Genomic DNA, 22,148 nt, shown 5'->3' with positions numbered 1-22,148 from the left:
CACTCACTTAATGTACTTATCAAGCAGTGTCCTCACCTCCACTCACTTAATGCACTTATCAAGCAGCGTCCTCACCTCCACTCACTTAATGTACTTATCAAGCAGCGTCCTCACCTCCACTCACTTAATGCACTTATCAAGCAGCGTCCTCACCTCCACTCACTTAATGTACTTATCAAGCAGCGTCCTCACCTCCACTCACTTAATGTACTTATCAAGCAGTGTCCTCACCTCCACTCACTTAATGCACTTATCAAGCAGCGTCCTCACCTCCACTCACTTAATGCACTTATCAAGCAGTGTCCTCACCTCCACTCACTTAATGCACTTATCAAGCAGCGTCCTCACCTCCACTCACTTAATGCACTTATCAAGCAGCGTCCTCACCTCCACTCACTTAATGCACTTATCAAGCAGCGTCCTCACCTCCAGTCACTTAATACACTTATCAAGCAGCGTCCTCACCTCCAGTCACTTAATGCACTTATCAAGCAGTGTCCTCACCTCCAGTCACTTAATACACTTATCAAGCAGCGTCCTCACCTCCACTCACTTAATGCACTTATCAAGCAGTCCTCACCTCCACTCACTTAATAAGCAGTCCTCACATTCTCTTATTTACTTTTACTTATCAAGCAGTGTCCCATTGCTCACTTTCATTTCCCAGTTGATTGATGTAGCAGCCAACACCAGAGGGGGAAACAACATTTTATTTTTCATCATTAAAATGAAAAAAAAAAAAACACTTTAAATTACAACATTACATTGACTGATTTCTTTTCAAGGTAATGTCCTTAACCAGATAAATTTAGGGGCTTTGGTTTTGTTTGTAGACTTAGTTATATTGATGCACCTATCAGTAAGGGTATTTAATTTAGAATAACCATTCTCTGTTTTGAAAGAGCACTATCACACAAACTGTGGGCTTTATCAGAAAAAATGGTTTCAATATACATTGAGAAAGTCTCATATGCATTCCACTTTACTTTTACAATAACTCTCACAAATCATGTCCAGCTACAACAAATGCATTTTAAACTTGACTGTCTCATTGCACTGTGTGATGTCATACATATAGCTTAAGAAACATTATAAAAATGAGATCACGGCGGAGCAAGTTCAATTCTCCAAAAAGCAGTGTCATTTTCTTCTTCACTATGAATGGTTACGTTTTGCGAGTCAACAAGGAGGCAGCTTGCCAGACAGAAATAGCTATACTTTTTTTTTTTTTGCAAGAGGTCTTATGACACCCATCATGTGAAGGGACAAACACCCCACACTTCCCTGTATTTATATATATCAATGTTATGGTAGAAGAAACATGTGGTAGGGAGACAATTCCATAAGAGAAGGAATCACTACATATCAAAACTGTGCCAGCAGTGATTTCCTAAATAAAAGTTATCAGCAAGTTCAACTTTTATAACTTGAGTCTCTAGGATTCAATCTCAGAGAAGTGTAGGCATACCACAATTTGTTGTATTCATTAATAAAAAATACTCCAGATTCTGATGAAAATGAATTAGCATCATGTCACTAATTTCAATAATTGTTAAACAGTCACTTTCCTTTCTAATTTTATTAAGCAATTAAGCATAAACACTGACATACTTTAAAATCTAAATTTCAGCCCACAGTCATTGTAAAGTGGGACTTAAAATTCTCCATTTTAGTTACATTATTGACAATGCAAGTGAGCCTTATGTCAAGGCAGTTCAAGAACAGATTGGGAAAGGCATGAATGAAAGGCGATGGGAAACTGCTGTTCTAATGCAACTTAATTTACTAATAAATGAGAAAACAATGAGTTTCATTTCAGTTTAGAAAGTGTGCCCTATTAATGCACTGACTGCATAATACAGCTATATATTTTCCTTTTGTTACTGACAACTGACTGACAGATATATATGCCTTTTTTGAAGAAGTGTATGGTTTATTACTGGCTCCATTATCTTTGAATTTGGTAAGAACAAATTATTTTTTAACTACTGAAAGACGTATGTTGTTACATTGAACAAGGTGTCTTTTTTAACTTTGCAGTTGTCTTTGTGGCACAATTTTACATGTGATTTAATGTGCGTGTGTTGGTATGTTTGTGTCTGTGTGTGTGTGAGTGTGCGCGCATGTGTGTGTGTGCGTGTGTGTGTGTGTGTGTGTGTGCACATCTATACTGATGCAATTGATGGACAGATAGATAGACAGACAGGCATTTATTTATACTTCTTTAGGTAGTAGATCATTTCTTTGAAGTCTGTTTGCAGTTGAGATTTAGTTTTCATAGCTTTTAGGATCAACAAACTTGAAGATGAACTTGTCTTTTTCAGTGTGTTTCACCTTCCTTCACAATTGTGCACTCATAGAGTTGATCTTTCATATATGTGGCTGTCAGTTGTAATTGCCCACAGGGGGCTGCATTTTGCATGTCCACCTTTAAAAATACTTTTTATTTTTTTTTGTTGGTACATTAGTGTTTGTGCTCATTCAATTTACTTGTTTCAGTGATAGCAGATATGATGCTGTTATCCTCATTTTTATGACATAAATCCCTCTGCTCTACATTGTATTGCCCAGCAGAGCAAATGCAGATAATGAAAACCCAAGCTAATACAGGCTTATGGCATGGATAAAAACATTTTTCACCAAAATCTTGAGATGATGTATGATAAGTCATTAGAAGGAGTGACACAAAATAAAACTTAAGTAGTGCAACACAGAGTAGAATCAAATGCATTAGAGTTTACAGTGGTTGCAGATAACACTGCATCATGAATGTTTTACAATATCGTGTTGTATCCAAACTACCTTCTACCTAAAACTTAGAAGGACTCTGGACTCTAAAATGATTCAAATACATTATACTGTGTGGCAGTTGGGAAGTATGCTTAGTAGATATATGCACCCATGTACTTTTGTGTCATGTAAACTCCAAGTGTGTAGCAGACATGAAAAGCAATAACTTGACAACAGCACCACTGAAGAGAAAATGCATTTATTAAATCAATGGTTTACAAGGAAAAAGCATATCTCCACACAACAGTGCAAACAGCCACTGTCTGAAGCACTTTCTAAATCTTATTCTCAGTACCAGTGTCATTGTATTGCTTTCCTCATTTGTTCTTCTGTACATTGCTGATGATAGTTGCTGTACGCATTTCTGAACAAACAAACTCATATTCTCTTAAGTTTTATTTAAGTAGCTATGCTGCCTAGACTGACATAGCCTATTTTGAGGCATGACCCAGGTAGGTGAAATTGACATGATGGATGTAGCATCACAGAGCTGCTTAAACCAAAGTAATGAACAGCATATGTACTTTGTATACTGTGCAGGAAAAAACTCTTTGAGAAATTTCTTTATCGTCTTTTTAAAATGGCCATTGGTATGCATTTTGCAGTTTTTTTTTCTCAGAGAAGTAGGGTAAATACTTCTAGTTTAAATAAACAGGGAAAACACATGTTCTTTCACTTGCTAGGCAGTCATAAACAATCTATTTAGGGATTTATTGAATATACTTTTGTGCATTTATCAAGCATGTAATATCATAATCTAAGGAAACAGATTAGAAATCCATGTTAAAACATCTGCAAAGTTTATTTTTGCTCCCAGTTTAATAAATCAATTTTTTAATACTGACTCTAATACTGCCTTAGGTGAAGAGTTTAGTGGAATTGTGTACCCACGATGCGCTTGGATTACTTTAAGTGTATCAGGCCTACAAAACTGACCTTTATATCCGTCATTCTGAATAAAAGCACTTGCATGCCAGTGGAACAGCAGGCAAATCCAAAGTGGTTTAACATATTCTGCAGCACCCAAGACAACCAAAGTGGGAAGCAATGACTTAAATATTCAATTTGAGTTCCCAGTTTGTCCACAGTCCATCACATTGGGCTGCCACATAGCAGTTGCTTGTCCTTCTAATTTGCTCCTTTATACTCTAAAAGGTTTGGATATCATTCTGTTAGCAAATGGCTTATTTTGAAGAATTGCTAACAGGAGTGTGTATTGATTCTTTAGCTGTGGGGACATGGAAATGGGAAGAGAGTGATTACCTGAGAAAAGGGAATATTATTCTTTGAAATACTGCATGCACTGGAGGTAAGTGGCTAAATTAAAGGTGTCAGTGAAGATAAATGTAACTGTTTTTAAACAGAGGAGTGAACCCTTTTACATCCGGACATGCTTGCAGAGCACATACAATCTAATCATTTTCCAAAGGATAAGCTTGTCTGCCCCGTTACACAAGCATTATGCCCTTGGCCAAATGCTGAATTACTGGCGTGCTGTTTATGTCTCTATCTATATAGGGGACACCACTTGCTCTCTCCTCCCTTGACAATTTCCTTGTCAGCTGCCTAATCAGAAATGAAGTAAAGACACACAGCAAGCAAGAAAGAACCCTGGACTGTTTCTGTAGGATAATTATAAAAACGTGATGTATTACTTTACACTTTTCAGGAAGATGGGTGTCAAAAAATAACAGCTTTAGCTTTATTCATTTTTCTAGTTCAAGTAAATCTTTGCTTTTAGGGATGAGTGTTGGAAAAGACCTTTGTAACCTTCTGGCACCTGCATTTATGTTTATATAACAGCACCACCAGAGTATATTATATTTGGAGCACAGACTATAAATTATGCAACTTCCAGGCATTAATAACTAATTTCCACTTTTTTTGTTTAACACTATTTCTGTAAAATGGCATTCTGAGGAATGAGAGAAAATTCTAGAAACAAATTACTTGTAAAAGCATTTGGCTGAAATATAAGTAAGCTGATATTTTGTCATGTAAAGGAATGAGTAATAAAAAAGAAAATATATCTTATAGAATTTGACAGTTTTTTTGAGGGCAAAGGAGCATTTTTATTCATTCTCTTTTTAACACAACATTTAAGTTACAGGTATAATGGTAATATGTAGTATGGACATAAGGACTTGCTTTATCAGATTTAATACATTCAGTGTAATACTCCAGGTCTAATGGAAGTAAGGGGTGTCTGTTTGCTCTATCTAGGCATGCATGAGTTCCCACTGTTCAGCCTTTGACATTTTCATTATATTCAATTTGATATTATGCTGAGTTAAAGACATGTTCACTTTCAGACAAGCCCTGCACAATTATGCATCATTCTCAAAGGGAAGGTTTGTCATTCATGCTTTGATTGTACCCTATACTATTTTAAAGTTATTAGTTTTTCATGATATGTATTTGTCATAAGTGTTCCAAGATCATTGTCCTTTGTATTCAAGGCTATAAGAATGAAACCTTGAAAATGTAGTACAGGATTTTTTGAACCTGCAATGCATCTTCTAGCTTTTTGTCCACATCTTAGTACGACTGTGCTATACTTTTATTAATTTATACCATACCGCATCACTTATTTTTTTCCTCTTTGGGTCCCGTTAACTTTCCTGTCTTTCTTTCACCATCACTTCCCTTTCTTAATCTTATGTTTTTGTCAGAATTTAGACAAGTCTTTCTTGAAACAACTCCCAGGCACCTTATTGTTGTTTATATTAATCCTTTTGCCTTGTTGTTTATCAGGAGTACACCATTATTAGAGTTGTGTTTGTATATTGTTAAACCCTTATGTCTTGCTTTGCATTATACTGTACCATGTTTACAACAGTTAATATATTATCTTAATAAAAGTGTTATAAATACTCTCATACTTTTAAGAAAAGTGGTTATGATATAATTTTGCTCTTGTCCTCTCGATGGATGTACATTGGTACTATTTTGTTGAGGGCTCTAACCACTTAACAATAACTAAGTAAATTATTTATCCAGTAGCTGCTACAGATGGCGATACATTTACACTAGACAGTTTCCATGGCAGGATTTAGCCTTATGTACACATATGTACACTGAATAGTGGACTGGGATACCCATGGTCTCTTCCTTTTCCCTTACTAAGAGCTTCATATCCAAAGCACCATTGACTGAGAACATATATTGTCCTTCTATGTTTCTAACAAACTTGTTCAGATTTTTAATATTATGAAAAAGACAAAGTGAAACTGTTTTACAAAAATCTGTAGATGATGGTGAAAAAATATAACTACTATCTTCATTAAGTGTGTCCTTAAAGGAACAAAACCATTTACAGTAAGATTTATCTTGTTAAGATTACTGCAGAAAATGTGTGACGTTAAGATGGTGACAAAATGTGACCATTATTTCTTCTGCTATTATCCCATGGCTACCACTTCCTCCTCTTTTTGCATAACAGGTTTCATTTGTACAGACGTGCCTTGTGTGTGTGTGTGTGTGTGTGTGTGTGCGTGTGCATGTGTGTGTGTTTTGGGGGGGTGCAAAAACAGTATTGTTCTGATCTAAATATTTCAGAATATTACAATTATTTATGCTAAACACCGTAGTACAATATAAAACATGAGCAACAACATTTCTAAAGCAGACTCTATTTAAGTAGTAAAATAAAAATATTATTTGTGTAGTTTGAGGTTATAGCTTGCATTACAAAATTGCATGTTTCAGTAAGAAATGACCCACTATAGGCATCTGAAATAGCCTCAAGCTAGTCCATCAAAATCCACTACTTTTTCAGGAAATGCTTTTCTTCTGGCTGAGTATTTCACATAAAAGGAATTTACAGTTAAATAGAATGTCTACAGTTGCATCTGAGTTTCTGAACCTCATCTCAGACTCTTAGTAAATTTGCATATCCGGGATGACCAGCTCTAAACCTTGTTTAAATGCTCATTTGTTTGTCATATCATCCTTTCAACTGAATATGATGTACCTAGGTTAAGCAGAATATGGAGCTTGTTGAAGGCATCTCTGATCCATCCAGTACATATCACATGCACACTGAGTCATTTAGATTTATTTCTAACACAATCACCTTGAATTTACCTGCAGTAATAAATATGTACATGAATCAGGATTTTAATGGATAAAGTTGCAAGTTTGGGTCTATATTATATCATCGAACGCTTAAAAAAGCGAATGCTGATTGATCGACCTAATTTAAGCGAAAGCTTACAATCTCGAACTGTCAGATCAGCGATTTTTTTCCCAGGGGAAAAAAATCGCTGATCCAAAACACATACACACAACACAAGCACACCAAACAAACAGAAATCCACACACATACACCTAAAATGTGATACCTAACCCTAAACTAAACTATGCACACACCACTAACTACCCACTTAGCTTAACCCAAACCCTAACCCTAAAGTCCGTCACTATCGCACACTCACCTCACCCGCTCCCTAACCCTAACTCACTTAAATCCGCCCTAACCCTCATGTCCACTCAATGGCACACACACCTAACCCGAGCCCTAACCCTAACTCACCTAAATCACCCTAACACTCACATCCACACAATCGCACACTTACCTGAATCCGACCGGTAACTTTCCACCATAACACTGAAAATACCGAAGCAACAGAAACGGACAACCAAATTCTTTCCCTAGGAAAAAATTTGAGTTTCTGCTGCTTCGATATTTTGCAGTTTAGCGAAAATAAGTTAGATCAATCAGCGTTCGCTTTTTTAAGCGTTCGAGGATATAATATAGACCCGCAAGTTTAACGTTGACAATGCCTAACAATGTAACTGATTATGACTATTAGTATTACTTCCTTATAATCTACAAGTTAACAGATGGACATTTACAGGAAATTTATACTGTAACAACTTGGCATGAAGGTGTGAGTGAGAGCAGATCACTACTGCACCTGCATTTCTGCACTGTGGTTAGTGCTTACAGTTTCATTATTGCTAACTTCCATCATAGAAGGAGATATTTTTCTAGGAGAATAGCGCTTGATTACTGTTACATATGGACACCAATGAAGCATGATTTTAACATCAGGTTTTCTTAATCAGTTCAAACTCCTGTTTACTTGATAAAGAGAGATGGAGAGAAAAGAAATTATATAGAGATAAATGCTGTCAGCTTGTTTTTCCACAACCCCTTTATTAATAAAATGGGGGACCTATGAAGAGAGCGACAGTTTGTCATCTGGTTACTGACCTTGCTTGTTTACTTGAAAGTTCCTGCATAGAACACATGAAGTTAGAGACATGCATCTTCTTTTTGACCACTACTAATGTCAGGGAAATATCTTTTCTTTATGCTGGTTCTTTTCCCAGTTCATGCTGTATTCTGGCTGCTTCCAAAAACTTTTTAAAAATGAATATTCATGAAAGTGGCTGGCTGTAATATGAAGCTTCTAACCTATGACCTTTAACTAGAAGTGGTAACTGGAATGCTCTAAGTTATGGTAAACAGAGAAACTGTCACGTCTTAGAAGGCAAAATACTGCTTAAGAAGAATTACAGCAAGTAGGACAGAAGGAACATTTCCAAGGGTGTTCACCCTCATTTCCATCTTCACACCTAAAAAGATAAAATGTACTAGTACATAAGGCAACTTATACTAAGGATGATATTCTGTACAACACAGACCTCACTATTACGTGGATGTTATAAGAAATAAATTACCATGATAGGCAGAAGATGTGAATCCACTTGGTCATAATATAGGGACACTTTTTTTGTCTGTAGTTGACAGCTGAAAGTCTGTGACAGATAAGGCAGTGTCTTCATCAAATGACCCTACCCTTTGCTGATTACATTTATGACTTGCTTACTGTAGCATAACAAAGAAAACGTAGTGTCCAAATAATTATGCTGTTTACCAATATGTTTTACTTTTAATTGTTCCTCATGAAATGCTACCTGCATTGCACCACAATGTATTCAGAACTCAGCAGCCCAGTTTAGTACTCAACTTGATGAAGGTGCACCCTGTTATTTACTGTTTTACTCTAACTTCACAATGGCATGGAAATCCTTGAGTCACTAGCTCGAGGACTTCAAATGCATAAACTATTTTTTTTTATATTTACAACCAGGAGAAGATGATGTGAATTAATTAGTACCTTTTGTATCATTTATATTATCATCTCTTAATAAATGGACATATCTAGTTGCATTGAAGACACAATCTAAAAATAAAAACACAGCACTGTTTGAAACAACATACAGCTGTGTAAAGGAAGGCAAATGTTAATTAAAAGTGAAACTGACAAAATCATGTCATGTTGCAGAAGGCTGACATTTAGATGGGCATGCATCTTGCTTTCTGACATGATTGAAATGTAATAAGATCTCTGAATGCATTAGTCCCCAGCTCCTATCAATGCTGAAACCCCATACCCTTTCATTGCACTCTGACATGTTTTGTGTATATCATTCTGACATCAGCATGTGAGTGCCAACATAATCTTTACTCCTTTCCTTACAAAGGCCCATGGTAGGAGCAGCATGCAGTTTTACGTAATCTAACCGCTGTTCAAGAACACCAACATTTTGCACCTCTGGGGATTAATCTCAGGTTCCCTTGTTTTAAACAAACAAACTGCCACTAACATTATATGATAACAAAAAACATCACTTTAAAGATAGTTTTATGTCTACATATGTGACCAACTGCTCCATCCTCAGTATGGAGCTTTCTGCAGGCTTTAAAAACTAAATTCCCAGTACACAAGATTACTCTTCAGTGAAGAAAGTGAAGGATGACTAAATAATCTGTGCTGTATCAAACAGTTTCTGCAAATGGACAGACCTCATTAACTTTTAATTTAGTGTGTGTGTGTGTGTGTGTGTGTGTGTGTGTGTGTATGTGTAAATGTGCAGGGGCGCATTTCCCTTTATGTTCTGGGAAGTCTCATGACCCAAGCTCACCGATCCTTGAAGCAAAGATGACTATGGAGTGATCTAGGCGGAGTTGATTTTACTCTCACAACAAATGCAGTCAGCCACAGTGTTGCGGCAATGGTTGATCCATCATCTCTTGGCCCTGTGAGGTGTCAGAATGTCAGTAGACGCATTGATTAATGAGTCTGGCACAGAATAGTCAGTGCAAGCATTCTGCATATTAACACATTATCACTCTGCCTAATCCAGACAGCTTTTTTTTTTGTTGTTGTTTTTTTTTTAGTTTTATAACAGAGCAGCTTAATGTTTTGCTTGTCATTGTTACAGCTAGGCCTTGCCAGATCTCTTGACAGCCATGCACAACATTGCACATTTGTGTCATAGGTATCACAGCAACTTCTACTTAACTGTCAGGAACCATGTTTCACTAGAATAAGCACAGAAACATAGCAGCTAAGAATGATTCCTTTTTATATGGTCTCTGTATTTCATCCTCTGTAAACAGCTGCTGGGTCTATATTACTATTTTGTCTCAAGCTACCTCTCAGTTTCCTTTCCAGTATGTTTATTTTCTACCTAGCTCAGAAACATTGGAATCTAGCTGCTATACCCTCCCATGTCAGCTGTAAGACTGGCCTAGCAATAATCTCTTAGCTGACAAAGTATTTTCTTATTTTTCCTGAGTCTGCCTTGCATCCTTCAGCTTTGTATTGCAGTTTCTTGCTTTAACATACAGTGTTTAAAATCAGTTGTTCTCCTGTGTGTCATGACCTGTCAGGGGTTTAGAAGTAGCCATCATATACCTCCTTTCACTCCTCTATATAGTCCCTGTATTGTATACTCCTTTTACATGCCTTCTGCAGACAACACTCAGTAAGTACTCTGCACAGAACTGTCTGCCACAACATCATTTATTTTGTTGAGGGTAACCTTGATCTTGTGAAGCGCATCAGTTAAACTCATACAATATGCAAATAGATATAGCTGGAATCCTACTTGGGTCAACAGCATATTGCTAATTTGCATTTAATTTCATTAAACCATGAAGGCACATTGATATGCATTCAAATTATTTCATAATTATGATTATATGCTTTGTAAGTAGTAACATAGCACCCATAGTCTGTGCTTTTTCACTACTCACTCCAAAATGGGAAGTATTCTTATAGTATGTTAACTCCCTAACTTTCTACCTTAAATTTCCTGTGAAACTAAAAACTTCTTCTCAAAGACGTACAGTGCAAGTGCTTCATAACTGCAGAGGTCACCAAATGCACTCAGTGTGCATTTCCCTGCAAATACTGTCACCACAATGAAACAGAACATAATAAGCAATCAAACAGCAACACATTCTCTTACCTGTACTCTAACTGCATTCTTGCATTGCTCAAACCCAGTCTTCTTACTCTTGCCCCATGATTCACCCCCCAATTTTATGGATGTGGGTGATATACAAATTTTTGAGGAATGGTTATTTGAACATTGTTTATCCCTACTACATTTCCTCATTTTAGGTTATTATACTATTCTGTATGGATCAGTTGTTCTTCAAATTATATCTGTAAAGTATTGCTATGAATAAAGGCATAACTTGATTTGATTTCTTTCCAAACTAGTTGGCTTAAAGTGGAAACCTGACATGGATGAGTTTGATTGTCAATATTTTATACACTAATATAAAATATACACATGGAATTCAGACTCTTTATTATTTTTTTGGGAATAGTCATCTTTCCAGTTATGCCATTGAATTGTTACAGTTTTGTTTAGTAAATACTTTTTTTGAATTTGATAATACTATTTATCATCAGTTGCAGAGTATTGCAATGGGGGCACCTTTTGCCCCTATGTATGCTAATTTGTTAATGGGATTATTTGAAGTTGGACATCTATATAAACATGATTTTGTTGACAAATATGTTTTACATTATTATAGATATATATAGATGATTTGATTTTTATTTGCCATGGTGCTGGTGGTGATCAGGTTTCTGAATTTGTAGAATATCTAGAAAGGAATAAATTTGATTTAACTTTTGATGGATTACAATATGATGAAATATAGTATATTTAGATGTAGAATGGAAGGATTGTGTGAATGGAGAGATTAGAACTTCTGTACATAGAAAATTTGAAGATGGAGGTCAGTATCTTTACGGTAACAGTTGTCACCACCCCACCCCCATTTATTGTCTGCTTTGCCATATGCTAAATGTTTGCATTTGTATATATTGTGTAATAATGAATCTGATTTTTTTTATAGAAGCTCAGAGGGTGGCTAATATGTTCTTATCTAGAGGTTATGATAAGAATAATGTTGAGATGTCACTTTGTAAAGTTATAGGGGAACCTAGAGGTAGTAACAGGTATTTTTGAAAACAAGTAACTGTTGCTAATAATAAGGGAATATCTTTGTTGGACAATAATGTTAATAGAAAAAAATATACTTTGTTACCACCTATATTCTGCTTAATGACAAGTTAGTGGCTCTTGTAAAATATTATTGTGATTTTTATTACAATTTCATGACTTCTCGACTAAAGTTTGTAAATTTCCCCTTATTTCATATAATTAGTGTAGGAATTTAAAAGACATGCTGGAACATGGTAGTTTTCAGTCACCTATTGTTTTGATGTATAGGATCCCTCTTTATGTGGTACATTTCCTTGTGGTGGTTGTGTGAGTTGTCAATTTATTAAAAAAAATCTTCCCTTGGATTAACAGTGTGTCATTTAATCCTGCAAACAGATGCTCTTGTAACACAGAGGGCATTCTTTATGTTTTTATATGGCCATGTAATCTTTTTTTATATGGCTGAGAGCAAAAGAGCATTTAAACTAAGTCTACAAGAACATGCTAGGGGCATCAAAAAATTTAAACCAGGGGCATGGCCAGGGTAGCAAGCTGAAACTAGCATAAAATTTCTGCTCTGCTTAATTTCATTATTCTTGGCGGGATTTCTATATCATTTTTATATATTATCACTTAAAAGTTCTGAATCTAACAACTGAAAACTATCAAGATCATTATGGTGTAAAATAAAGTGATATTTCCTATATAATCCTGACAACCTTCTAGAGGAAAGAAACAAGGAAAATCGAACCATTCTAAGACTGCTCAACAAGACACTAAAATGAAGAAAGAGCTGCAGTCTGTCCTTTGAAATATTCAAGACTTGGTTCTCAAAATAGACATACTGAATTATAAAGTGGCCAAAATAAAAGAAGACTGCAACAAACTAATTGAATTAATAAATGATGTCATTAAACAACTGAAAATCCAGATAGAAGCAATAGAAGACTCTGTTTCTGACACTGACTCCAGATTGTCTGAGGGAGAACAAAATATTGAATTCTTACTATAACAAAATAACAAACTTATTGAGAAAAATAGATGATCTGTAAAATATAGGCAGAATGCAATGGGGGTGCAGCAGTTAGCATTGTCATCTCACAGCAAGAGGTTCTCCCATTCGATTCTCGGCTGGAGTGCCTTCTGTGTGGAGTCTGCATATCCTCCCCATGGTCGAGTGACATTAAAAGACATGCAGGTAGGTGTGTGCGTGAATGGGTGTGCCTTCCTTGAAGGTTGGGCATCGGGCTGGCAACTTGGCATCATAAAAATCCACTGCCAATCATAAGTGGACCGGAGTTCCACTGTGGCGACCCCTAACCCTGGTTAAAAGATGAAAGACATTACTTTTAAAATAGAGGCAGAAGAAATAATATCAGAATCTATGGGGGGGGGGTTCCCCAAACAAATGGAAGGGGAAAATATGGTGAACTTTCTATCTTCACAGATTCTTAAAATATTAAACCTACCGGAAGGTCTGTCTTTTGGTTTAGAAAGAACACAGCTCTTTGGCTACAATCCCTTCAAACAGAAAATGTATCCATCTAAGATCCATCATTGTAATTTTTTTCTAGTCAAGATAAAGACCTTGTCCCAAAAACTGCCTGGTCTCTTTCACATCTAAAATTAGGAGACTCACAAATCAAGTTTGATGATTATTTTTCTTTTAATTGTTGTATTGAAAAGAAAAGCCTACATTCCCCTTTTAAAATCCCTGGAAAAGCTGTCATCAAAACCCACTCGATCTTCCTTGCCAAATTCAGACTGTTTTTAGCAAAAAAAAAAAAAAGATACTTTGGAGAAAGCTACCACTTTTGTTCAGAAAAAAACTTATTAAATTCAGTTGAAGAAATGGATTCTAGCATCAATTTAAAGAAACAAGCATAAAAAATGACTGGTCAGTCAAAGAAAAAAGAAACCTAGCGACAAATAAATAATCCATGAATGTCTGTATTCTTTTATATAACATTAATGAAATAACTTATTGTATGCCTAAGATGACTTAAATAAGGTAATTCTTTTTATTCTCCTTTAAGTTAAATATTATTTTACCCTCGGCTTCTCAGTCACTTTAGAATACATAATAATCTAAAAGAGAACCTTAGCAATCTTATATAGTATTACAGTAAATATTGCATTTAGAATACAATAAATCATAATACTTAAGCAGCGCAGTTTTCCACATTCACACAGACACTCTATACCCCCTTGAAATAAATATAACTGTATAGCCGTATATGTTAAAATACTGTGTTTGATAAGAAAAGAGAGAGAGAGAGTATGATTTATAAATGCTGTGCTTTTACTTATATAAATGGTTTTCCTCTCTTTTAAATGTTGTTATTTTATTAATCCGTGGCTTGTATAATGCATCCTTCCAAGTTTAAAAGCTTTAATTTTACAGTTTAAACTTCCGCTGACTTACTTTTGAAACTTTTTTTAGCTTTTTGAAGTCGGCTCAAGCTTCTGGGTATTCTGAATGCCTCCATCTTTAAAAAACAAATGAAATCCTAAGGAATATATGATATTGGTGCAATCCACTTTTAAGACAAAGACAAAAGGGGTAACAGATTTATGGAAATCAAATGTGATTAACCCAAAAATCATTTATAAGTATGAAGATAAAGAAGGCCTTATGGCATTAGTAATAGTTAAATATAATAGAATATGGATCTCAGTCAGTCTATACTGGTTCCCAGGCATTGGAACAGGAACTGTTTAAAAACACTTGGATTTCATTTCTGATAATTATAAAAGCAACTTAATATTAGGAGGAGATTTTAACTGTATATTTGATATTTCCTCAAACGACAAATAAAAGACCACCGCGTACATCTGCTGTATCAAAAGTTTAAGCAAGTGGGTAGAAAATTTTCATCTTGTAGGTACTTTCAAATTTAAAGAAGATAAATCTTTGTTGTTTTCCCATCAAGATCACAGATTTGGTACCCAAACTAGAATAGATAAAATATCTGCTGCCCATGACTTAAACTCTAAAATCATTAATTTCTCAATCACTCCCTGCCCCTTTTCAGATCACAATTCATTGATACTAAAACTTCAAAATGGATGCAAACCATTAATCTTTATCTCCAGAATTCTAGCATATATAACTAAAATTAAAGAGTTCAAACCCTGGTTATTATATGAATTACAGTTCTTCTTAGATATTAATTATATCACAGAGATAAATAAAATAATGACATGGGATACATTAAAAGCTTACATATATGGTAAAACCCTACCTTGGTATAAAAAAAAAAATCCAAGAATGGGATTTTGAATTATTAGATCTACAATCCAAACTTTTATCGGTAAAAGCTGAAAATAATCAAAATCATTTGGAGATGAAAAAGAAAGTAGAAGTATTAAACAATAAATACAATGGCATTCTAACACATAAAACTAGTTTAGCTTTACAAAAACTAAAAAATAATACATTGGCAACTTCTCCCAAATAGCTACATAATTTATCCACAAGAATCAAAATACAATCAAAAGCTAATAACATTAAAAGTATCTTGCATGTAAAAAAAAGGGAAAATGTCTTGGATATAGGTGACATTCTTGATGCCTATAGAAATCACTATATGGAACATTTTCAAAAAGAAAATACACATATCAGTCAATTAAATCTAGATGAAAAATGCTCTAATATAAAAAAATACCAGAAAATTTTAAACTAGATTTGCAAGCACCCATATCCTACAAAGAAATTGCAGATACAATAAAAGAGGGTAAAAATAATAAAGCTCCAGGTATAGTTGGCATACTTATGGAAAAATATAAACTTTTCCCTCAGATATACTATCCCTCTTCCATAAAACTCTATTAGAAATTCAGTCACAAGCTTTAATACCACCTTCTTGGAGATATTCCTTATTCACACCAATCCTAAAGGAAAACAAATCCCCAAACCTCTGTACCTCATATAGACCTATATCATTATTAAATAATGACTATAAGATATTTATGACAATATTAACTAACAAAATGAAAATACCACTATCCAAAACAATACATAATGATCAAACTGACTTTATATATCATAGACACACACATGACAATATTAAAAAGATAATTTCTCTTATAAATTATGTTAAAGAAAATAAAGAAACATTCATAATTGGCTTAGATATAGAGAAAGCCTTTGATTCCCTAAATTGGGGACTATTTATTCAAACTCCTAATACTGTTTCAATTTCCTGCATCCTTTGTTCATCTCCTAAAGAATATATATATATATATATATATATATATATATATATATACAAATAATTTAGTGTATGTCAAGTTAGGTCCTTTTACTTCTGAATCTATACATATAATAAAAGGCACTAAACAAGGATGTCCCATGTCACCAATTCTATTTGCTCTGGCTGTTGAAATATTGGCAGATTCAATATGTAACAATATAAAAATCAAAGGAATAGATTGTTATGAACAATACAATTCTAAAGTAATGTTATTTGATGACATATTCCTAACAGTATCTAATACAAAAGAGACATTTGAAGAATTAGATATATTAATTGACAAATTTCACATGACTTCAGGACTCCAGTTCAATAAATCAAAATCAAATTAAATAAAAAAAGAACTGCAGACTAAGGGGGAATTACATCATAGGGAAACATGTATCTACGGTAAAATATCTAGGAATTGAGTTATGCAAGGATAATAATGAATTAGTCTCAAAAACTACAATAATATCATCAATACAATTAAAATCTATGTGGAAAAATGGAACAAAATAATATTAACATTTGAAGATAGACTACAGTTAATAAAAATGGTTTTACTGCCCAAGATCCTATATATAGCCTTGGAAATACAACAGTTACCAGAAAGGAATATACTTGAAGAAATAAATTCATGCCTGATAAAATTTTTATGGTTTCCCAAAAGGAACAAATTAGCTTTAATACATCATATCAGACTATGGAAAAAGAGAGGATTAAACTATCCTGATATAGAAACATATATAAAAGAATCGATATCTAAAACAATCTCAGATTGGATAAGTCCAAATTACTGTGCAAATTGGAAAGAATTACTGACTGTAATATCAATAAATTAATTTGATTTACGAAAAAATGTTAAATAACAGAAAAAAACAATTTGCTATGGCACATATTATGTATTACTATACAATATAAAATAATTAAACCCACTAAAACTCATATGATTAATTATTACATTGACTCATTTAAAAATCTGGTTTGATCTTTTAACACCATTTATAGACACAAGAAACTTTCCACATAAAATATATAGAGAATTTTTTAATTCCTGGGAACAGAAAGGATTTGTTTGTTGGCTCCAGTGTATCAAAGAACTAAAAGTTTTAGATATGCAAGTAATAAAAACAGCAAACAAAATTCCACAACAGGACTGGCTAACTTTACAGAGTATTCTGTCATATTCACAAGATTTAAGTAGAATAATTAACAATTCTTCATTTAAAAAAAATAGCTAAATTTACGAAATACATATATGAAATCATATAAAATTACATTGACATGGGAAACAGTTTTTCAAAATTTTAAAAAATATTGATAAACTATAAAATAACACCCCAAACCTCATATTGAATATATAATAACAAAAGGACAATCGATACAGTTAACTGAAGATATTAAAACAAATATCTTATTATCGATAAAATATACATCCTTTACACAATACTGGAAAGTTTTTAATTGGAAATGCTTGCACAGAGCATTCTTAACCCCAGACAGAATCAGTAAAATTAGTTATTCCATAAAAGGAATATGTTGGATATGCGAGCAAGTACACGATGCAGATTGGAACCATATTTTCTTTGATTATGTTAAAATTTAGCCATTTTGAAATGGTATTAATAACTTTCTACAAGCTTTATTAAATTAATCATTTTATTTAACTAAAGCTCTTGTATTATTAAATGTGAACGAAGGTCCTCATTTGAATAGGTCAAACATGTATCTAGTATGGACTATACTTGCAATTTCAAGGAAGTGTATAACAAGAAGATGGAATACAAATATAACACCAACTTTGGAAGACATATAACACCAACTTTGGAAGACTTCTACAGCCTACTGAAGACCACAGCATTATTGGAAATTAAAATTAAAGAACTAAGAATTTATCCACAGCCATTTATCAACAACCCTTGGGGAAAAGTCTTATTGTTGATTGATACTATACAATAATTGATCAGACATTCTGATAATGGATTGGACATACTTATAAAGTAACTGTATGCATTAAGATCTGTTATAGTGTCAGGCTAATATAAATAGTGTACTTAGTTATTTAAGATGTTGTGTATAAATATTATGGAATTCATTCAAATGTATTTGAAAAATAAAAAAAAAAATTTGAGAGAAAAAAAAAAAAGATAACATAAATTGTTGGAGATTTGATTCAACTCCGGATGCTGACTGGTTATATGGTCATTAAATGTAAAATTATAACATCTTTTTGGCTGATTTTAGATATTTTTATAAAGCATTGTGGAATGATATCTGCATAATTATAGATTCTCTTACTCTAGTCAATGTTCCAGTTCCAGAAGTCGTACCAATACACCAAATGCCTCTTCTATGGTCAATTTTGTCAATAGCAAGGGAAGTCATTACAATAAATTGGAGGTCTAAGGGGGGAATTTAATAAAGCTTACATGGACTTTTTTTCCATGTAGGCATCATGGCACACTGCTTACATGAAAGTAAGCAGGTTTGCAATCCAGTAAACAAAGTTGGGCAGCACGTACTCACTCACCAAAACAGAAGTATCCGTGGCATGCAAATCACCTCATAAGCAGGTGAATTGCATGCAAATTTGGGAGGTAGAGTGATCCAGCAAGCAGATAGGCAGTCCTGCAGACCTCATGTTGGTGTCTGTAGTGTACATGGAAAAATTCCGTGTATGGGATTTTAAACAGACAACAGGGGCCACAAAAATATAGGCTAATGAACAGAAATAGCATAGCAGACACAGATATGTGCAAAATTATTCACTGTGTGTCCAAAACCATGTGGAAATTAATTTAAAATAATTTAATTTTTTTTAATGATATGTGTATGTTTGCGTGGCAAACCACAGTGCTCAAACATGCTTTTATGAAAAAAATAAATAAATAAAAAAGAGTTTAAAAAACAAAGTTATTAGCATGTGACAGTAAAGGATTATACAACCCAGCACGGAGCATCTACAACAGTGGAATGGTGCTTTTGCTAATGAGGCAGGGCCTGAAACCATGTAGTACCCAGGTTGTGTGCATGGACCCCTACACAAATGAGGTGGAGCTATTGAATAGCATAAATGAGTATCCATATCCACAGATCCCATCCATGTAGCCACAGAACTGTGTTGGTGTTCAGAGAAGAAGTAGCCGACATCAAGAGGGGTGTTCGTCTGAGGGCCTGTAAGCTCATTGGAGTTCAGAAGGTGTCTATATAAGAACATCGAAGTTTCAAAACTTTGAATGTTCTAATATCGAACCCTATTAGGTGAAAGCTGAAAATATCGAAGCAACACAAAACCTAATTTTTTCCTAGGGAAAGAATTTGGTTGTCCGTTTCTCTTGCTTCAGTATTTTCAGCGCTGTGGTGGAAAGTTAAGGGTAGAGTTCAGGTAAGTGTGGGATTGAGTGCGGGTTAGGTTAGTTAGGGTTAGGGTGCAGGTTACGTATGTGTGCGATTGTGTAGACATGAGGGTTAGGGCAGGTTAGGTGAGTTAGGGTTAGGGCGCAGGGTTAGGTATGAGTGCGATTGTGTGGATGTGAGGGTTAGGGCGGGTTAGGTAAGTTAGGGTTAGGGCGTGGGTCAGGTAAATGTGCGATTGTGTGGCCATGAGAGATAGGGTGGGGTAGGTGAATTAGGGTTAGGGTGCGGGTGAGGCAAGTGTGCGATAGTGACAGACCTTAGGGTTAGGGTTTGGGTTAAGGTAAGTGGATAGCTAGTGGTGTGTGTATAGTTTAGTGTAGGGTTAGGTGTAAGATTTTAGGTGTATGTGTGTGGATTGCTGTTTGTTTGGTGTGCATGTGTTGTCTGTATGTGTTTTGGAACAGCAATTTTTTTTCTTTAGGAAATAATTCGCTGTTCTGTATGTTCAATGTTTTCAGCTTTCGCTGAATAGGGTTCGATATTAGAACATTCGAAGTTTTGAAACTTCAATGTTCTAATATAGACCCATTCAGAAGCACCTGTTTGTGCTGCACAGCAGTCTGCTGAACAGGAGTTTGTACGGTTTCTGCTGAGCTTTGTTTACCTTCAGAGTATGTGTTTCCTGGTGTTTCTGCATGTTTGTGTGTGTCTGCATGGTGTGTCACTGTGAAAAGTGCGACTTTTCATGAGGATGTGTACAGTGACTGCTAAGCATTATTTACCTTCATGGCACATGTCTGTGTGGCGCACCACAGTGCTGATCAAGAAGGCAGTACAAAAAAAAAAAAAAACTGGCTGAGAAAGCCAATGGTAAGTTAATTACTGATGATCCCAGTTTCACCTAAACTAGGGCCATTAACAGTCCTTAATGATGCACTTGGTAGATGAAATGTATCATAGGTAGCCAATCATACAGGCTGCAACTACAGCAGAGTACTATACAGCTTGCATAAATTTAACAATCTGATTTCTCCCCCATACCCTGCACCAATGAAGTACAGACTTGGGATTTTTAACTGAAGGAATGCTAGGGGCTGCTGCGGCTCTGCTACATCTGTATGTGCTAGATGATGAGGTCAGTGCCGCTGCTGCTGTGGCTGACAATAAGACTAAACAAAGAAGATGAAGAGTGTTCAGGCCCAGGGGAGCCTTAGACTAAACAGAGAAGATGAAGAGTGTTCAGGCCCAGGGGAGCCTTCCAGGAGCTACATGAGCTGGAGATTGTAGAGCACTACAGGGTGGATAGGAACATACTACAACTCACTGACCTCTGTCACCCTCAATTCATACCCAGAGACAACAGAAGGGAACCCATCCCAGTGGAAAAAATGCATATGTAGTTCTTAGAGTACTAGCTACAGGTGCATTCCAAAGACCAACTGGAGATATGATGAAGGTCTCACAGGCATCAGCATCCAGAGTACTCCACCAGTTCCTGGATGCCATGCTACCACATGCCAGTGAGCACATTTATTTTTCCCACACCCCTGATGAGAAATCCAGCAGCATGCAGCACTTCTACCATGAAGCACACTAACCTGAGGCACTGGGTGCCATAGACTGCAATAAATTACATATCAAGGCACCGCCCAGTGAAGAGGGTAGAATTTACATCAACCACAAGGGGCATCACTCCATCAACTGCCAGGTCATGTGCAATGCACAGGGCAATATCATGAATGTGTGTGCTAGCAGCCCTGGCAGCTATCCTAACTCCCATATCTGGCATGCATCACAGCTGTACCAAATGTTTTCTAGGGTTGACATCCCACACAGCCTTTTACTGGGATGCTGGCTATCCACTGGAACCATGTTTGATGAAACCCATCAGAAATGCACACACACTCACAGAAGAATGCCATAATGATGCAAACTAGGAACATCATAAAGCGTGTGTTTGGGCTGCTGAAGTCACAGTTCCGGTGCCATGATATATGTGGTGGAGTCCTACAGTACTCTTCAGCCACATGTGCACAGATGTTCATAGTACATGCCATGCTACATAATACGATCATGCAGAAACAGTTGCAGCAGGATCAACAAATGAAAGGGATACACAGAACCCACCAGTGCCAAGGTCCCCACAACCACACCCACAGGGATACTCAGAGAAGGAACTCCTGAGGATGTCCCTGTAGGTAGACATAGGCATGCTCAGTACACCCTGGCCTTGGCAAAGAGACAACACATAACACATGCACTGGCAACCTAAGGCCCTAGGGACTGACACCTTACTCCGACTCGGATACATATAGTTAAAATTATGCCAGGAAACCCACACGACCTGTACCTGACCATGTATTGGCTGTGTACTGCATGTATTAGACAGAGTCTGTCCTGAACTACAGTTCTGTCAACTGCTACATTCGCAAGGTAAGTCACTCACCTACATACCCCTTGTAAGGAGAACTATAATATGCTATCATATGTATGGACCTGCTG

Source organism: Protopterus annectens, chromosome 8.part0, assembly GCF_019279795.1.
Source record: "Protopterus annectens isolate FY-2018-M chromosome 8.part0, PAN1.0, whole genome shotgun sequence".
In the NCBI taxonomy this organism is placed as follows: Eukaryota; Metazoa; Chordata; order Ceratodontiformes; family Protopteridae; genus Protopterus; species Protopterus annectens.
This window is presented reverse-complemented; position numbering follows the sequence as displayed.